Source organism: Neofelis nebulosa, chromosome 5, assembly GCF_028018385.1.
Source record: "Neofelis nebulosa isolate mNeoNeb1 chromosome 5, mNeoNeb1.pri, whole genome shotgun sequence".
In the NCBI taxonomy this organism is placed as follows: Eukaryota; Metazoa; Chordata; class Mammalia; order Carnivora; family Felidae; genus Neofelis; species Neofelis nebulosa.
The window spans coordinates 153,675,721-153,695,371 of NC_080786.1; the positions used below are offsets into that span (position 1 = coordinate 153,675,721).

General features: G+C 45.4%; 1 protein-coding gene across 2 annotated transcripts in view; it reads left to right on the plus strand.

The window, feature by feature from the left end:
* The window catches only part of IGSF5 (immunoglobulin superfamily member 5), a 91,293-nt gene extending 79,355 nt beyond the window's left edge, over positions 1-11,938 (plus strand). The window contains exon 14 of one of the 2 annotated variants that reach the window (XR_009262343.1): positions 11,182-11,938. The gene's annotated coding sequence lies outside the window, so the exon portion shown is untranslated. Of the gene's footprint in view, positions 1-6,311; positions 8,716-11,181 lie in introns of those variants that run through there. The other variant, XR_009262342.1, reaches the window with a different exon arrangement.
* The last annotated feature ends 7,713 nt before the right edge of the window (positions 11,939-19,651 follow it).

The following is a 19,651-nucleotide window of genomic DNA, read 5'->3' on the forward strand; positions in this document are numbered from 1 at the left end:
ACCTGCTGTCCCAACTGTGAACACAGTCCTACTCCCACATCTTCCCCACATGGCTCCTCAAGTGAGTCCACAGGAACCAGCAGGAAACTGGAGAAAAGAGGGCCACTTACATGTGGCTCAGTCAGGGCACTGTTTACATTTGTAGGGAGAATCTCTTTCTTGATAGAAGGCACCAAATGCAGCTTTTTCATTATCCTCCCACGTCTCCAAATGCCATCTCCTGCCTGAGGAACCTCCTTTATTGCCCCAGCTAGAGATGGGATCCTCCTCCTTCAAACCCACATGGCAAAAGCAAAGTGGAACAAAACAAAAGAAAGAGACAGAGTTGAACAGAAAGTGATCGAATTAGAGAATCATTATTTTGTCATTGCCACTAGTTGGGTCAGATGAAACCATGAGTTGAAAAGTTTGGGAGCAGGGTCATCATGCCGTGTCAGAGTAGCACTCCCCAGGCTATTTATTAATCACAAGGGGAAACTTCCCTTCCCATCCCAGCCACCTGTCAGCATCAGGGTCAGGGGAGAAGCTGACATCATGGGCTCCTGCTCTGATGAAAGGAGAAGGGCAGGCATCAAATATTTAGCATTCTGGCCCAACACGTTGCACCTGAATCTAATAATGAGGCCACCATGAGGCAAAATCAGACTGCATGACATTCTACAGAACAATAGGCTTGGACTCTTAAAAAATATGGTACTAATGAAAACGAAAACAAAAACAGAGGCAAGGGATCTGTTCTGGATAAAAGGAGACAAAAGAGGCATGAAGATTGTGTGGTCCTTGGTAGGGGTCTTGGATAGGTGGGACATATGAATACACACTGTGCATTTGATAATGTTATTTATCAGTGTTAAATTCCTCAGGTGTGACAGTGATATTCAAATTATGTAGGAAAATATCCCCCCCACCCTTTTTTTTTAAAAAAGAAACATTTGGGGATGAAACCTTTGGGGATGAAGGGTTATAAAGACTTGAACTTACTTTCAAATAATAGATAAATAGATAAGGATAGAGCTAGCACCAGAAAGAGAGAGGGAGAGAGAGAGGGAGGGAGGGAGGGAGGGGGAGAGAGAGAGAAAGAGAGAGAGAGAGAGGAGGGCAAGCAAATGTTGGGGACATGTGCATAGTTGGTGACGTGGGTTCAAAGGTATGTGAGTGTTTATTGTATTGTTTTACTTTTTTTTGTAGATTTGAAGTTTTTCACACTTAAAAAAAAAATCCATGGCAACATGGCAACATTCCTATCTACAACTCTCATTTGGCAAATTTTAAATCTTGTGCTCCAGTTGCTTGTGGGTGTTCTACTGTCCTAGTAAGGTGCTGACTTTTTCTCTCTCCTGCATTCTACAAGCACCCAATGAGGCTAATTCATGGCTTGCAAGCCACCATACAGATTCCATAAATATCACTTGGATGAGTGCTGTGTACTAATACCTTGAACATTGAGTAAATGAATGAGCTTCTCTTCTGGGGCAAGTCTCTCTTGCAAAATCTCTTTCGTAAGGAATTTTCACCTCTGTGGTCATGAAGGTCTTGTGGGTCCTTTCAGCATTCAGGCTCCACGTTCAGGATGCTGTAGGTCTTGACCTTGAAGGCCTGACCTTCATCTACACAAGGTGATGGGAATTTTTGTGTGTGTGGCTTATATGAGAGAGCTGCCCAAATAACTTGAAAGTAATGGAATAATAAGGCTTTTACAATGGAGGAGAGATGAGGCACATTTAAGATGATAAAGTTTTTATGAAGTTATGTTTTAAGCACGGACAATAGAAGGGAAATGCACATTTAAGTTAGAACAGTCAGTTTTTGCACAACAATATATTTATTCAAGGTTCAGGAACCTTGTATATTTTTCTCATTTCCATTTGACTTGGGAAGCACTTGTTAATTTTATAAAGGGGCTCTGTGATGGCGATGAGAGGCTCTCAACCTTCACATCACATCCCAATGAAGTCTTGGGACTCTCACGATCTTTTTCTCAAGTACCGCACAATTTGTTGCTTTTCTGAACCCATCCTGGATGGAGATGAAAGCATATAGCTTCTTCACTGAAGAGACAGGTTGATAGTGAAGGACTACTCCCCTTCTCTTAGGAGGACTGGTGTTTTTCCAGTGGGGTTCCTTCATGAGTTTTGAATTCTGAGCACCTCCAGGTTGGGCTGGATGCTGATGGGGACTCCTGCTGCTGCTGAGGCTCCAGGTGGAGGGGTCAGCACTGTTCCTAGGGATGTACAGGAAAGCAGACACTCCACCTATGGTTCAACCCCATTATCAGCCAGACGGCCAGCTGACTGCCTTCCCTAGCTCACCTGCAAAGCAGGCACACCTTGCCAAGGTGAGCGTTATTACTTCTTGGAGACAAGGCAGTTGGTCTCACCCAATGAGAGGGATGTTGCTTCTACAACATGACCTTGTTGTTGCCCCCTTGCAAAGCAATAAACCCTGGTATTATTGTGCCCAGGAGTGTTTGGCTTCTTCCCAGGGCCAGCTTCCATTACAGGAGCCTCCTTGCTGGCTGTGAATGGGTTTGTCTTCATCTGCAGGAAGGAGGATACTATTCTAATGAGATTGTTTACCTCCAAATCTTTCCCAATGATTGGAACAGTGTCTGTGTTCTCAATTCATAGGCTTGCAAGTTATTGGAGGATATAATAAAATTCGACCAAAGCCCCCGCTAAATTCTATGTATCATGCTTTGCTTTTGTTATTGTTTTTGACTCTATTTGAATTTTTTGATTCCAGTCTGGAGCACGAAGAGATCCCCCTCTTCTCTTCCAATTTCATGGACCAGTGGGGCTGAAGGGTATATTCACAGGGCACACTGTTGTTTCTCTCATCTTGGGTCCTGTGGTGTCCCAATGATTGACTTATTTGAATATTTAAATTTTACTTTATATTAATTTTTTAAAATAGGAAATATATTTGCAAGACTTGAAATTCAAAACAATGAGATGTTTCCACCCATTCCATCTCCCACCTGCCCTGTGCTATGATCCTCTACTTGCCCTCAGTGTCCATTTTATGCTCTCTTCTGCCCTGTCAGCCTAAAAGCTGCCCTGTGAAGTGCACTGACTAGCCTTCTTGCCCATCAGCCAGGAGGAGGTGCTGTCAGGGTGTCGGGGAGAGTGCTGGAGGGAGCCTGGGTGGTATATACGTATACAGTTTTACTCTCCTCCTTAGACGAAGGGCAGCACAATTTTCACTGGATGGTATATCTTGGAAGTACAGTATATCAGTGCATAAGGAGACTCCTTCTGTTCTCTCCTTTTCTTCTTCTTTTCCTCCCTTCCCTCCTGCCCTCCCTCGTTTTCCTTCCTTCCTTCCTTCCTTCCTTCCTTCCTTCCTTCCTTCCTTCCTTCCTTCCTTCCTTCCTTCCTTCCTTCCTCTCCTGCTCTAGTCCTGCCTGAATTAATAAAGTTTTTGTTCACATTTGCTGTGTGTGTCAGGGTTGGGGGTGGAAGGTAAGTTGTATGTCCCATGGTGTGGTCCCACTGAGTGGGAGAGGGAATCTGTGTTTGGGTTTGGATGTTCCCAAATCCACCTTCTTAGGGGATTGAGCACCAGGATGTTTGGGAGCTAGAGAGAAAAAGAGATTGGGAGAGTGGCAGGGAAGGCTGAGAGATAGGGATGGGTGGGTAGGTGGGGGGAGGTACAGTGTCTTTGACCACAGTGGGTCAGCACTGTCTTTTGCTTCACCTTTGCAAAGCTTTCTCCTCAGCCCTTTGGTCTACAATGTGTGAGCCCAGGGGAGCCCTTGGTCTTGTGACCTCAATATGTGCTTGTGGTCTGACAGAGGAGCTAAAAAGCAACCTGCATTAGGGTCTATCAAATGAAAAAAAATGTTTTAGCTATATTTGACTCAGGTTTTAATTTATTCATGGGGCTGATGGCCTCCCAGCATGTTGCCCATCTGGCATCGCTATCTGGGAGCACTATTTAATCTGAGGAGCTGAGAGCCTTTGACCCCCTTCTACTTTCCATTCCCAGTGGCTGACTTACTTACGCTTATCAAGTAAGAGTTACTAGTTCAATTTCCCTTCCAAGAAAGGAAGGAAAGAAAATGGCCATTCTGGAAAAAAGTGGGAGGCTTTCTTAGAAGAAGGTTTTTGGGGGAAGAAGTCACAAGGTATAAACAATCAACAAGAGCAGTGGAAAGCCGTTGTTCTCCACTGGGAAGTTCTGCCAACATAACTATAGGGTCATGAGAGAGGAGAACTCTCCTGCTTTCGCACCTGGAAATGTTTTCCTTTGAGCTTTTTGACTGAACAGAAAATCCATCTTGACTTGGAGGTGAGCAGTACAAGTCATTCCTACCTGCATTTGGAGACCCAGGCTGTCAGGGGCAAAGCAGGCACAAGCTTCCGGAGAGAACAGTCTGAAAGGGGATCTCAGGCAGGACCCAACTTCCAAAGGTGACCAGCTTGCCCACAGCTTCCTTTTCTGCTAGGCTTAGGTGCCCTTCTTCCTGAAGTTATTTAGAATAACATGGCCCCTAAATCTAGAGCCCTGGCAAACAGGTGTTGGGTATGGCTGCCCTTTCATCAAGTTTCTTGAAACCAGAAAAGAAGAGTGGAGGCAGAGGTATACTTTTATCATCACCCTTTCTAAACTGCAAGAAATAATTATTGAGGCCTTTTTTAAACACATTAATTCCCTTGTCTGAATAGAGATTGAAATTTGTTAACTGATAATTAATGTCTTTTTTGCCTTTTAATTAAAAGTTAACTGCCAGTGGAAAGTGCCAAGGAAAATTCTCATGCTGTACGCAGTCAGTTAATGCTTCTGTGCTTTCCTGACCCGTGGCCAGTTGGAGGGCCAGAGGGTGGCATCTGCATGCAAGTGACAGGTTAGGGACTTGGGGAGCTTGAAATAAAAGTTATTTCTTTTATGCAAAATCATGCAAAAGGTAAGCCTGGAATAATTAAAAATGAAATCCATGTCCAAGCCCATAACCCCTTGAGCTACCATTCCAAGCCCTGATTCCTGCTTGCTGGGGAGGAGAAGAAAGCTTTGTTTTGTCTTCCTAAGGAAGACTGATGAGTCATCACAGATAATAGCTTTCTCCAGTATTTTCCATAAGCAGAGGACAGCTGGCCACCATACTCTAAGTCTCCACTGGGATGATACCTCCTTTTTGCCCTTCCAATTGTCATGAGCTGTCACAGATAGCGTTTAAAATTTTCCCAAAGGATTTTCTTCCCACCATTGTTTATACCTTAGTTAACGGCACGTGCTATGTTGTGCCCAAGGTCAGGGGGTGGGACACAATGTTCTTACCTAGAAATTATTTTTTTTAGTGCATTTTGCATCATCCAAGTTTAATTTGCATCCTTGTAGGATTCATATTTACCATTTATTGACTCTTATTATGTGCCAAGCGCTGTGCTATAGCCCTGAAATGTTGGTTGAAACCCTATGAAATTGCAGATTATTCAAGTGTTTGACCTATAAAACTGGACATTTCCTATGGTTCAACCTAATACCCAATTTCACCTAATCCTCACAATAGATCTAAGGGGGAGGTATCATTTAATTCAAGCTTTGGATGGTGAAGAGCCACGGGTGAGGGAGATTAAGGTATTTGCTTCAGGCCACATGGCTGGTAGGCTGGCAGAGCCAGCCATCTTATTCTAAATAGCTTGTGTGTTTCCACCTTGCTCTGGGGCTAAGACAGGACCCACACATGTGTGTTTCAAAATGCTTGGACTGAAATTCGGGGCTTTTCAACAGGATGCAACACTGTATTCTGAGGAGGCACTTAAGGGGGCTGGTTTAGTGTCACAGTGACTGGGGAGGGGGCCCTTTTGGCATTTACTAGGTGGAACAAGGGGACTAAGTAAGCTGCAAAGTGTGCGGAGGTCCTGAACAATGACCAGTCATTGTGCTGCAATGTCAACTGCTTCCTCTTTAGCAGCGTGGCCCAAATGAATGCCAGGTTTCTTCAGACAAAGAAATCTGAGACTGCCAGTGTCAGGGCCAGCCGCTGGGGCCATGATTTTTTTTCCTGGACATAGTCAAGCCATCCAGGGGTGGGCACCTAGCTAAGCTGAGTTAATTTCTGGGAAATCTGGCCACATGTACACACAGAAACCCTGTGCAGCAGAAACCACACATGTGAACTTGGGCTTGTGGGTGGCCATCTTCTATTCATATGTGACCTTGAGTACCTGGGAAGGCCAGTTAGTGAGGAAAGAAGGTAGAAGCCAATCATCAATACCTGCTGGTTTCCTAAATCCGTCCCTCCAGGGACTCTCCAGGTCCCAAGTCCAGCCTCCTTCTTGATCACCTGCCTTCTTGTCCTTGGATTCTAGGACACAGCCCCCCTCCCTGCAATCAATCCTTCTCTTTGGCTGACACCAGTTGGAAGTGGCTGCTGGTTTTGGAACTAAGATAAGCCTAAGCAAGAGAACTGTACCTGCTCTACCTTTGTGCACACATGATAGAATGTGGAAGATGAACCATTCTTCAGACTCTCTCGTCAGAAAATAAAGTTATCTTTCATGCAAATGAGAAGACACTCATCAATTTGACTCCACGGGAGGTTAATATTTTTAGAGTAGAAAAACTTAGCTTCCATTGTTCAAGGTGAATTTTCCATAATGAAAAAGGCAAATTACCTGTGAAACTGGCAGCTGTTATTAACTAAACAATTTCCAAAGGAAAATTTCCTGGTTTCCGTACTTAAAAACATTTTTACCCGTTTGAAATCCTTCTTTGAAATTGGTCTTGTTGTTCATCTGGAAATGTATCCAATATTCACCTATTTATTGTGTAGCTAATTTTCATAAAATGGAAATACTTTATTATAATTGGACTTCATCTTGAAGTAAGAACATGGGTGCTTTCTACATCAAATAACCATTGCGTCCGAATCCTTTTCATCCCGTGGATGTTTTGTGGGCAATGAGTGGCTATTTTCCTTGTGCTTGGATCGGCACTGCTTAAGTATTCCAGCTTAATTATCTTGAAGGCTTTATCTTCATCAAAGTCACCAAGCTACTTGGAAATAATAGCTCCAACATTGATTAACAGAATTATGTGTGAATAAATCCCATCCTCAGATGCTGAAAGGAGCCATGACAACAGTAGACATTTATACCACTCTTATTTTTATAATTACAAGTATTAGATCCCATCATTGTGGAAAAAGAATACACTTCTTTTTTTTTTTTAAATGAAATGTGCCTATTATACAATGGGAATCAGATTCTCAGCTCATCAGGCACTTGGGGAAATTCTTGGAGATCTGAGAATTTCTTGGAATTTTTTTGCCAGCATCAACTGTCCAGGTGACTTATCAGCGTTCTAGGTAACTTCTGGTGTTTTGGACTGTAACCCAGCTCCTGCAGAGCCCGTGGCTGTACCCCAGGCCTCCATCTGGATGATTCGTGTCTGAACCCCATTCACTCATTTATCTTTGCTCACACCTCAGGGGGCGAGAGGATGGCCTGTTGAATAGAGTTGGGATTTCCCATGGTCCAGAGCTTCAGGATGGCAGAGTGTGTGTGTGTAAGAGAGACACAGAGAGGCAGACTGTGATGGTGGATCTGTCCATCCAGAAGCCCTGACACACACACATCTGTGCAGATGCCCTCTCAGCTCTAGGCACTGTAGCTGCTGTTGTAGTAATCCTCACACTTTCATTTCTGAGTTGTGGGATGTGGGCAGGGAGGCCAGCAGAATAATGACTTCCACAAATATGTCTGCATCTTAATTCATGGGACATGTGAATATATTACCTTGCAGGGCAAAAGGGACTTTGCAGGTGTGATTAAGTTAATGGTTTTGAGGTGGGAAGATTCTCCTGGATTATCCACATGGGTCCACTGTGGTCATAAGCGTCCTCCAGGATCTCACTAAGACAATTCAGGGAGAAGATGGTGAGGCTCTGGAGATGATGGTGAAGTTCATGGAGAAGACAGTGTGACTCATGGAGAAGACAATGTGGCTTCATGGAGAGGATGGTGAGGCTCAAAGAGATAATGATACAGCTTGACAAAGATGCTCTCTTGACCAAACTCTAGTCAGGCCCTCTGAGCCCTCTTTTTGACTAGGCTTCAACCTTGGCTTATAAAATCTGCAGACTCTCAGCACAGATGATTTCACCTCCCACCCCACACTAAGAGACTTAAGCAAACACTAGCATAGTTTCTAACAGCTCAAGGCTGTGTCTCTAGGATGATGACTGCCCTCCCTTAAGTCCTGTCTGGGGGAGCTCAATGCTTCCAAAACCTGGGGGTAGGGAGATAGCCCTCTGAATCTCCTCACAGAGCTGCTACTTTAGAAAGCTTGCCATTATAAATTCTTTCTCTGCCCCTTCGAATATAAATCTACCACATAGAGCTATATTCTCAAGGGCCCCAAAGCTGTCCTGGAGTAACATTCAAGGAGATAACTCATTGCTTGCTCCTTGCTCTCAGTCCCTGCGGGAGGGTGAGGGCCTAATGTCAGTGGATGCCATGCTCTAACCTGTACCACTGCCCTCTCTCCTAAAGACATGTGAAGTTTGTTTCTCTGTGAATAAGCACCAATGAACAAATCCAAGTGGCCTAATCACATGGACCAACGCCACTTAATACCCCTTAGTGCCTTTCTATTAGCACATCCAGGCCTTTACAAAGTCCCTTGATTTTTGTCCAGGAAGTTGAGTTCAGTTCATGCTGGACCCTCTTCTCTATTGGAATAATTATGACTGAATGAAATTTGTCTTTACCACTTCTGGTGTCAAGCTTGTTGATCTTTGACGAGCACACAGGAGACAGTGGAGTTTCATCTGTTTATAGCCCTCAGGCCTTTACTCCAGAGAGGGACAGACTTATACCACATTTCATCCAGCAACTTTCCTCGGTCCCTCGTCACTGCAAAAAGTCTCACTTCTTCTGAAGCCTCAAGCCAAAGCCCCTTCACAGATGGATAAGGTGAACAAAATTTAGGCACTGTTGAAGGGAGGCAGGGACTAATGCAATCAGGTAAAACCTCCTTGTTGCTCATGCCTCTGGGTCCAGACTGAGAGAAGTACTTCCTTTTTTTTCTGCTCTGGGAACTGTACTCTGCACTTTCTGAGGTGAGTGAGCCCAGTGATATCCTGGTCCGGTAGACTAACCACACCATGCATTCAACTGGAAAAGTACAATGGCCAGTAACAGAAGATGCATTCCTGGCAGATGTATGTTGAGTTGGTGCTCGGTCAACTGATGCTAGTACCCATGGATTCCCTTTTTGTTAACCTGTTAATTCAGTCCAGTTTTCACCTGTAAGAATTCTTCATGCCCATAATTACCTCCCTTCTGTACCTCGAGATGCAGTCTGGCCTCCTGACTCCAGGATGCTGACCTAGCTGGCCCTGCCTAACTCTTCTCATTTGGAGCATGATTCACTTACTCATAATCTCAGGCCCTTTCTGTCCCTTGGCTCTGGGCTTCTCTGTCTCCTGCACTCAGCAATTCTTTGGGTGACCTCTAGGGGAACTTCCACTGGCTCCTCCCTTCCTGTGCCTTGGCTCCACCCTCTCCTATCTTCTCCAGTCCTTGGTCCTCCCATGCCAAACTACATATGGTGAGTACCACTGGCCTGCCAGGGAGGCGCTGGTGGGCCCCCTCCCTTCTCCCAGGGGCGAAACCCCTTCCTGTAGCTATTCACCTAATTCCCTATATCTCTACCCCCTAGGCTGGTATTTTCACAAGTTTCTGGCTGCTCTTTCAATAGTTGAAATACCTCATGTAGTTCTAGGTATTTTTCTGTGGCACTAGAGATCAAAGGGTGCATAGGACCCTAAAGGATTACTTCTGTCCATGGATCTTACTAAAGGCATTGCTATTACAATTAAGCGGTATGTGTTTACGTGGGAGTGGGCAGTGAGCTTGTCTACACTGTAATGTTCTGGGTAAGGATGTTGCTGTAGATGGCATTCTGGCCCTTAGACTGTTCAGGCCAAAATTGGGCCACTGAATGGAATGTTATTACCCAAAATGTTTTTGACTTGCAGGTATGTGGTTGCAGAAACTATTTTTTTTCAGAAGAGGAAACCATTTTTCGGAAGCCTTTTCAGAAGCCTTTTTCTGGTCAGTTTCTCTATATGATGAAAATGGCCTTGCCTTTTGGGATGCAAGTGTCTAATGGCGTTTATGCATTCTTAAGCTTCAGTCACCACAATGATGCTTTCATCAAACTATCTCATTTACGAGGCCAGTAACTCTGAGGCTGCTCTGGTGGAACATTCTACTTGCTGCTCCCACCCCTTAGCTGTTTAATTAGGGAATTAAATTTTTCTAAAGACTTTTAGTTTCCTGCGTTTAATTGACTGAGATTTTTCCTAATTTTACCATGTTGGTAATAAGTTCTTCAGCATGATTTAGTATTTGGAATTATTTAAAGCAAGTATTCATATTAAATGGAAGGAACTTACCACTTTTTATGCTAATATTTTATAGTCTGGAAAGAACCAAAATGACATGAAGGTTTTGCAGATTAATTTTGGACCTCATTTTTGCTTTCATTTTGAAAGATATTAGCACAATTTCCCAGCATTCTATTGACATATGCATTAGGTCCAGATAGTGATGACCATATATAATTCTTTCATGACCCACTTAAATGCTGTACAAGTTGGTGTAGGAGAAGATGCCACTGGGAATATATTATGGTTGTTTACTTACTGTCGCCCCTTTCCCCAGCTTCCACATCACACACACACACACACACACACACACCCCATGTCTTTGTCTTGCTTTTGTATGCAGTATAACTCCTAGTACAAGAAAGATTCTATTAAGGGGCAGGAGAGAGCAATATTAGTGGTATCCACTGTGTTAATACATCCAAGAAGAAAAACCATGATCAAATTTTAAATTTTGATTACCATACAAATTTTTCTTGAGGGAAAATAGTTGGATTGTCTGAATTCAGGGAATTGGAAGTTAATATTGTGGGTAACAACAGCTAAATTACCCATGTCCCTGGCATTTTTATTTCCAAGATCATTTGGAGATTCTCACATAGACACTGAGATGTGAGACTCATTGCCTCCAGTATGACCCACATTGCCTTCTCTGGGATGCTCTTGTAATCATAAACTGCCACTGTGATATTTATGAATTCTACCAATCCCTCGATAGCCCTTGAATGGACATTTCCTTTGATATCAATGAGTCCAACCATATCATCATATGTGCTCCTATGCAGGAATTTTTCCATGGTATTTTCAAGCACACAAATTTTGGAGTCAGACTGCTTATTTCTAAAGGTAAGACTTCACAGTTACTAACTTTGGGATCCTGGGGAAATTACTAACTTCTCTGAACTGCATGTTCTTTGAAAAAAATGAGGTTAATAAAATTGCCTATCTTACTCAGTTTTGTGGGAACTAAGTGTAATAAGTCACCTGCATCAGGGGCTACACAGATGGGGTCATCAGGAGGCAGGAACCACACTGGTTTTCACCCAGACAAACGTTTGTATAACAGTTGATAATGAGCCGTACAGTTGCTGAATGGCTGACCAAAGAGGCAAAAAGAGAATTCTAAGTTGTCATAGAGGTGTCCCTTGAAGGCAGCTATCAACCTGGGGGCTGGTGAACAAAGGGAAGAATCTGGGATTATTAAAATCTAGAAGCTTAGGGGAAGGACCTCAGGGAATTGAAGTTCAGACCTCTGTCAAGCAGGTGTCGTTCTGCTGGTGCAGTGTCTCTGTGGGGAGTGTAGGGAGACTGGTTCTGCAGATGTGGGGAAAACCACTAACTAGATCAAGTCTGGAGGAATTGCCAGTCTTGAGGTGAAGAAGCACGGCCACCAATGGGAACAGGGATCAAACAGAAGGAGCAAGAAGGGAACAGGAAGGAACACACCCGTCCTGCCACCTCCAGGCTTGCAGAATCCTGACCATCCAGGCTCTCTCTTGGTGGATTCTGGAAGGGAATGGCTGGCCAACTTGAAATGTGGTTTGCAGAATCCCAGATATAGAATCGTAGAATGGGGCTGTATGAAAGAGAGTCTACAGGTCCACCATCTCTGCAGTTGTGTCTATGAAATGGACAATAGTATTTTCCTGCTTTTTTTGCATGCCTGGTCATTTTTGGATCCTCGACATTACGAATGTCATATTGTGGGGTGCTAATTTTACTGTAGTCCTTTAAAGAGTGATGGGTTGTTTTCCTGGCATGTAATTAAGTGAACTGTGGGTCACTTTGAGTCTTTTGAGGCCTGGTGTTAGGCTCTGTTGTGGCGAGCCAAGAACAGCCTTTATTCAGGAACTAATTTAACCCTACTTCTAAGGCAAGGCCTGTGTATTTCAAGGTCACTCCATTTTGGCTGGTGGGAACAGGAATGATTTCCAGTTCTGTGGCACCTCCAGGAATTGTCCAGGGGCTCTTTCCCCAGCATTGGGAAGTTTCCTCCACTTTGGTTTCAGAGGGTTTTTTTTGCAAAGATCAGTATTCAGTCCAAGGCACCAGGGAACCTTCTGCAGCTCTCTCACTACAGCAACCTCTTCTCTGCCATCGAGTCTTGCAAACCTTGGTTTCCCTGGTGCCCCCTGGTGAAAGCAATGCCCTCATTGTGTTTTTCAGACTTCCATGGTATACACTCTCTAGCCCTCTATCAAACCTTGGCTGACATGAAATGCAACACTGTCCAAGGTGATGTTATGCAATATTCTGTATCGGTGGATTAAATGCTCTTCAAACCTCCAGACAGTGGTGCTAGAATTGGATAGATAGAGGCCTGTGGGCAGCAAAGGAAATACACCAGAATATATGCCCATTCCAGTTAAGGTGAATTACTGTCTCTTCCAGGGTAGGGGTCTAAAGATGTCAGCTTGCAACCAAAGGGTTGGCTGATCTCCTTGAGGGATGGTGTCATATCAGGGGGCTCACACCTTCTAATCTTCCTTTTATTTTTTTTTAAGTTTATTTACTTATTTTGAGAGAGAGTGTGCAGGCGTGGGAGGAGGGGAGGGGCAGAGAGAGAGAACCCCAAGCAGGCTCCATCCTGTCAGTGCAGAGCCCAATGCAAGTCTTGAACTCACGAACCTTCAGATCACGACTCAAGCCGAAACCAAGAGCTGGACACTTAACCAATTGAGCCCTGTAGGTGCAGCAGTTCTCCTTCCTAATAAAGAAGGAAGACAACACACTTGCCAGATCAATGACCACACACCACATACCTGAGGCCACATCAGTCTCCTCTGGGAGAGATACCATGTCTGGCACAGCATGTCGGTTAAGCATCCGACTTCGGCTCAGGTCACGATCTCACAGTCCGTGAGTTCGAGCCCCGCGTTGGGCTGCTGTTTGGTTGGGATTGTGCAACTCTACTGACGTCTTCCAGGGTCTGTCTGGCTTCTGTAGAGATCAGACTGGTGAACTAAGTAAAGATAAGTTGGAAACCAACACTCCAGTCTCCTTTTGGTCTTTAAGGGTGGCACTGATCTCTGCTATTCTGTTGGAATATGATACTGTTTTTTTTTTTTTATGATCATTTTGGCTGGGGTGGGGTGGTTTCAGAGATTTTACTTGGCTGTCCCCACAATGAGAGCTCTTACACCACAAGCCATGGGTCCATTGTGGAGATTCTGCCCATTGCCAAATATGTCTATTTCCAGTGGACCCACTCTGTGTTGCACCTGTGCCAGGACACCATTTACACTCAGCTCCCTTATACGCTAACAGACAGGCTAATGCTTTGAGTTCCCAGTTTCCACTTGGACCGTGTATTCAACAGTCGTCTAAATCTTAGGGTATTCTCTTTTTTATTTTATAGTTACTCAAGAAAATGGTCATGGGTCCTTCTGAGGAATAACTGGGAAAGTTAACACTACTCACTATGGCTATGATGTGGGTGGGTCCTTTTCCCTGGAGACCTGGCCCCCTTTTCGGTTGACTGCTTCTGAGTCTGTGAACTGGCTCAGATTGAAAACTGGGCAAGGAATCTTGACTTGTTATTGGGATGCTTGCCCTCAGCCTCTTGATTACTCACCTGGGGATCCTTGTACAGATTTGTATAGATCCTCGTACAGACATGTTTACCTCGATTAGGGTTTCTCATGCTCAGCACATGTTGCCCCAGATGATTCTTTGTTGTGGGAGACTGTTGAGAATACATAGGAAATTTATCAACAACCCTGGTCTCTACACATTAAGTGTCATAAGGCTCTCCCTGACCTGATCTCACAAATGTTTCCTCCCAGTTGCGACACCAAAAAATGTCTGCAGACATTGCCAGCGTCCCCTGGGTGGGGGTGGGGGGGCGGTCCCCTTGCTCCTCCTCTGAGAAGCACTAGTATAGACTGAGAAAGGCCCTTTGTGGTGCCTTTATATGCTGTGTCTATGGATGCTGTGTTCTGTTAACATCTATCAACATAGCGCTCTGTGAGTCAAGCCCACTGGCTGCTCTCAGACCCTTCCACTCATCTTGATTATTGCACCCACCTGCTTTCAATGGTTGACTGTTGCCACTTGGCCTCCATTATTTCTGGATCCTATCATCCCTGTTGCCATCAGGAAGCCTGGTTCTGTATTGGCCCTTGCAACAGTCCTGGCCTGAGTAGAATGAGCTACTCAGTGCTGTTGGAAGCACATTTCTTATTGCCTCGGTAGAGGCAAAGCCCTCACTGCATATTTATCCAAAGTTATATGGTATGATAGCATATACCCCTAGCATGCCCTCATTGCTGAGCCTTTTGATCCTCTCTTCCTCTTTTTTTTTTCCCTAGCAGTTCTGGCATTTCTACCTCACTCAGTGTGAACCACCACTTCCTTCAAGGTTCCAAAGCCATTCGAGCAGCTTGTTGGAATCATCTCTTGGGGTCTTGGCTGAGTGATGAGTGTTCCATCATAGGAGAGTTTTCCCATCTCAACAAACTTTCTCATGTCCCCACCTCTGGCTTTCTGCCTCCATCTAACACTCAGAACCCAGCCGCATATGCATTTTCATCATGGCTTCTGCCAGTACGTGTTGGCCAAGCCCCAAGCTCCTTTGGGTTCTTCCCTTACCAGGCTCAACACTTGTGCCAGCTTATATAGTGATTTAACTCTGGTTATGAGTCTGGCAGTCAGGAAGGGAGGTGGGGAAGGCCTGGCATAGGCATGTGCTGTCTTGCAAGACAGAAGCCTCCGTACCATCTTTAAGTACCAAGAACACTAGCCTTCAACAGGGAGGAGGAGGCCAGTGCTGTAGTCCCAGAGTGATCAGAGGGACCTGGGGGCTCAAGATATTTGCATGCATCTACCCACGACTCAGGATCTTTTTCCCTCCCATAGACCCTGACTTTGGCATAGATTAAGAGAACTTGCTTTCTCTGGCATTTGGCTACACTGTAGTTAGTCTTGGGCGTGTTCCTCTTTTTCTGCCCACAGTCATAGGACATGAGAATTTCTGTTTGCTGCTCGAGAAGCCCTGGGTTCCACACTCAGCCTTCATTTCCTGGTTAATCACTCTCGGCCTTGCCTTATTTTTCTCTATGGCCTTGACTTCCCCAGCAACAGCCTTCTCCTCCCATTGTCCTGCTAATTGTCTTTCTCACCTATTTCTGGAATGGCTCCCTGGAGAGAGGGGGATTCAGGCTGTGATCCAGACAGAACAAATGCCTCAGATGATCCAACAGGAAGCTTTGGAGCTGGAATGGATGACCCTGTAGAGTTGTCCTGAGTTGAGATAAGGGGCCAGGCATTTGTTGGATGTGGAGCTGACAGAACTGGATGTGGGTGGTCACCTGAATGACATGATGACCCTGAGCAAACAGGGCCCTTTGGCTGAGAGCAGCCTCCGAGGGAGGACTGAGTCGAGGGCTGAGTCCCTCACCAACACCCAGCACCCTGGGAACAAGCACTTCCATCCTAGGAGTGTGCAGGCCAGGGGGCTCCACTAGAGTGTCCTCTAGAGAGAACCTCAGCCGTGGTCCAGATGTCTGAGTCTGCTCAGGCCACCACGGCAGAAGACCACACACATTTATGTCTCTCAGTCCTGGAGGCTGGAAGCCCAAGATCAAGGTTTCAGCAGGGCTGGTTTCTTCCAAAGGCCTCTCTCCTTGGCTTGTAGATGCTGCCTACTCCCCATGTCCTCACATGGTTTTTCTTCGTGCATGTGTGTCCATAGTATCTCCTCCTCTTTTTATAAGAACGCCAGCCCCATTGGAGTGGGGCCCCACCCTTATGACCCCATTTAGCTTTAATTGTGTCGGTAAAGACCCCATTCTACATACAGCTGCGTCGGGTTTAGGTCTTCAAGGTATGAAGTTGGGGGGATGCTATTCAGCCTATAATGCCAGACAAGTGGGCTGGCTCTGCAGAATCACTGATTTGAAATATTGGGAAGAGTTGCTGAAGCATGAACTGGAGGAGTTCACCTGTGCAGGAAGTGCACGCAGGGAAAATAGAAACTCAACAAAGCACAATTCTGAGAGCCATCGTGACTGCTGGGAGCAGACAGCCTTACCAGCAGGACAGGCATGGCCTTCAGCGATGGGCCAGGGATCCAGGCGTCAGAGACGGGATTGGGGGGGGGAGCTCTTTGAATGCAAACACCGCTGACCTTTGCATCAAAGAGGGAGCTGAGGAGGATGACATGGGCTCTGCGAGCTCTCCAGGCAGAACTTATCCCCAGGACAGCCTTGGACCTTTAATTGAGCTAAAAGGGACTGCAGGTTGTAAGATGACCTTTTCCTCCATAAACGGAGTAATTTAAGCCTGAAGAACAATAGTGGCTTCCGGTGGGCCTGTAGCACTTGACATTGGAAGATAAGACAAGACAGGTGCCCAGATCTGACCTGTCCGTGTCTGCCTCCCACACCATCCCCTTTTCTCTCCTATTGCCTGGTGACTTTTAAAGAAAAAGTGACCTCACAGCGTGCCAAGGTGGGCTGGATATTGCATATGTAGTAAATACAAGTTGTTTCAGGAAAGTGAGAGCCATGGAGGGGGAGGGATGGAGGGAGGGGGAGTGCCCGAGGGTAACAAATTTCCAATATCTCCAAGAAATAATAAGATGTACACATCTCTGATGCAGAGTGCCCAATTAGGGGTGACAGAAGAGATGGGGAAACACTCTTGCTGGATGGGAATGAAGGGGGCGGGGCAGGACAGCAGCCGTGCAATATTATTTGCTAAAACCTTGGGAAGCCACTGCCTAATGTTTCTTCTGTGAATCTATTTTTCCTTTAATTTAAAAAAAAAGTTTATTTATTTTAGAGAGAGAGAGAGAGAGAGATCATGAGTGGGGGAGGAGCAGAGAGAACAATACTGCACTGTCAGCACAGAGCCTGAAGTGGGGCTCAAACCCACAAACCGTGAGATCATGACTTAAACCTAAGTTGGATGCTTAACCGACTGAGCCACCCAGGTGCCCCTTTTTTCACTTTTAAAAGACAAAATTCTTACCTTGGAAGGTAAATCTTTTCATTTTATAGAGAAAAGAGTTTTCTTTATTCAGCAGCTTCCATACTCAGTGGCCAGTAGAAAACTTACTTGTTTGGAAGTGGGCTTTTTTTTTTTTTAAGTTTATTTATTTATTTTGAGACAGAGACAGAAAGAGAGAGACAGAGAGAGAATCCCAAGAAGGCTCTCACTGTGGGTACGGATTCCAACTCAGGGCTCGAACCCATGGAACTATGAGATCATGACCTGAGCCTCTCAAACTCATGGAACCCTGTGATCATGACTGGAGCTGAAATCAAGAGTTGGACACTTAGTTGACTGAGCCACTCAGGCACTGTGTTTGGGAGTGTTTTTGACAACTAACTCCGTGCACACATAGGGGATGGGAGAGAGAACAGAAGGGGATGGCCTCACCCTCTGTCCAGAAGCTTAAAGTCCAGGAGGGGAGAATCAAGACTTGTGCAAGCCAGCACGCACCCGAATCAGTCGTTGGAATAAACAAATGTTTCCTGGAGAGGTCTGTAGAATTACATTGCATGTCTACAATTGTGGCCATAACCAGAGTGGCTTCCTGGCTCTGGGCCACGTGGCCTCCAGAGGTTGGCTGAGGGCTAGAATCTGCAAAGGAGATTAAAATTCAAGGCAGCAGGACGCAAGGTTGGGGACCAAAAGCAGGAGCTCACTGGGTCCACCCTTTGGACTAGGGAATGCTGAGCCTTAGGGATGGGGGCTGCATAGACACCCAGGGACCGCAGGGGCCTCCTGTTCGGAGGGACAGTGAAGGCAGAATGGAGGGAGGGGTCCAGCCACCGACGTTGGGCCAGGAAATCTCTGTCCTAGGAGGATGACCTCCTTCTCCCTCCGTCCATGCCTTCCATGTTCAGGGATGAAGCCTGTGCTGCACCTGTGCATGGCGTTCACAAGGAAGTAGAGAAGCAAAGGCAGGAAAATGACGCAGGGTGTGGGTTTTTTTTAAAGCTCCCACACCCTCTGAAATTGTACATATATGATGCATTTGGTATAAAAGTCTGATGAAAAGCCCCAGGTCATCAATATACAGTGGCCCTATAAATAACCCTAAAGAAGGATTTTGAAAGATTGTTTGGTTCAAGTCTGCACCTTCAGGCAGAATCACGCTCCCAAGAAGATGAAAATAATCTATCCATATTATCTGTTTTTTTTTCATAAATTATAGAGCCCCATGTCTGGATCTTAACTCAGCAATGTTGAAGTATTCCCCAAGATCTAATGTATGAAGCTGTGCGTCTAATTCTCCTGAAGTTCTTTCAAAATTTATTTCTCAGCTCAATATATCTGTTGTTTCTATTTTTGCTTAGGTTGGCAGATGCACGATTTTAATATTTCTTAAATTAATTTTTAAGATTGAAAGCACCAGTGGAGGAGATGAGACACTGAGGAATGGTGAGGCTTTGCCAAGGTCACGTGGAAAACCATCGCTCAAGTCAAGGACTCAAGTTCTAAGCTTCTGGTTCATGACTCCATCTACCATGTAATACAGTGTTTGGCTAACATGACTCATGTGAGAGGGCCACATGGATTCTAAAAGGAGGTAGAGGGAGGAGGATGGGCAGGAGGCAGGAGGGAGCGAAAGTTTGGAAGGAGTGCGTGAGAAGTGTGTGTGTGTGTGTGTGTGTGTGTGTATTGTGTGATCACTGTTCTAAACAATGATCCTCAAACTTGACTGCTTATTGGAACCACCTGGAAAAGTTTAAAGACCATCTACTTACTGTCCTTATCCCTTGGGATTCCAAGATGAGGTCCAGGGACTCTTTGCAATCCTTGGTCTGATGGCTGGTCTGTGGGGACACCACTGCCCCAAGACAAGGGATGGGGCTGGGAGCTGTGGTCCCAGGGCCTACCTGCTGGGGAATGACAGAAGGAACATTCAGTGCCCGAGTGCCTGTGCAGCTGTCCCCTGAGCAAATGTGGAACCAGAACCGTGTGGGGTGCACCCTGGGATGCATTATGTGTAACCCCCAGGTCCTGGTTTCCCATGGCTGCTCTATGGGCACACTCAACTTCACTTTGTGTTTAAAACAGACAGCTCCATGACCCATTGATTGGAGATAACTGTGTTATGAAAGGTGTCCCAGGGAAATCCACAGGGTTAAGTTGCATGCTACATGGCAAATACTGGTCTAACTCCCCTTGAGATCCTTCTATTCTTTCCCTAAAAGTCTTCTCCAGCACTTGGTATGACATCTGTATTAGTTTTCTAGGGCTGCCACAAAGTACCACAGGCTGGGGGGTTTCGACAACAGAAAT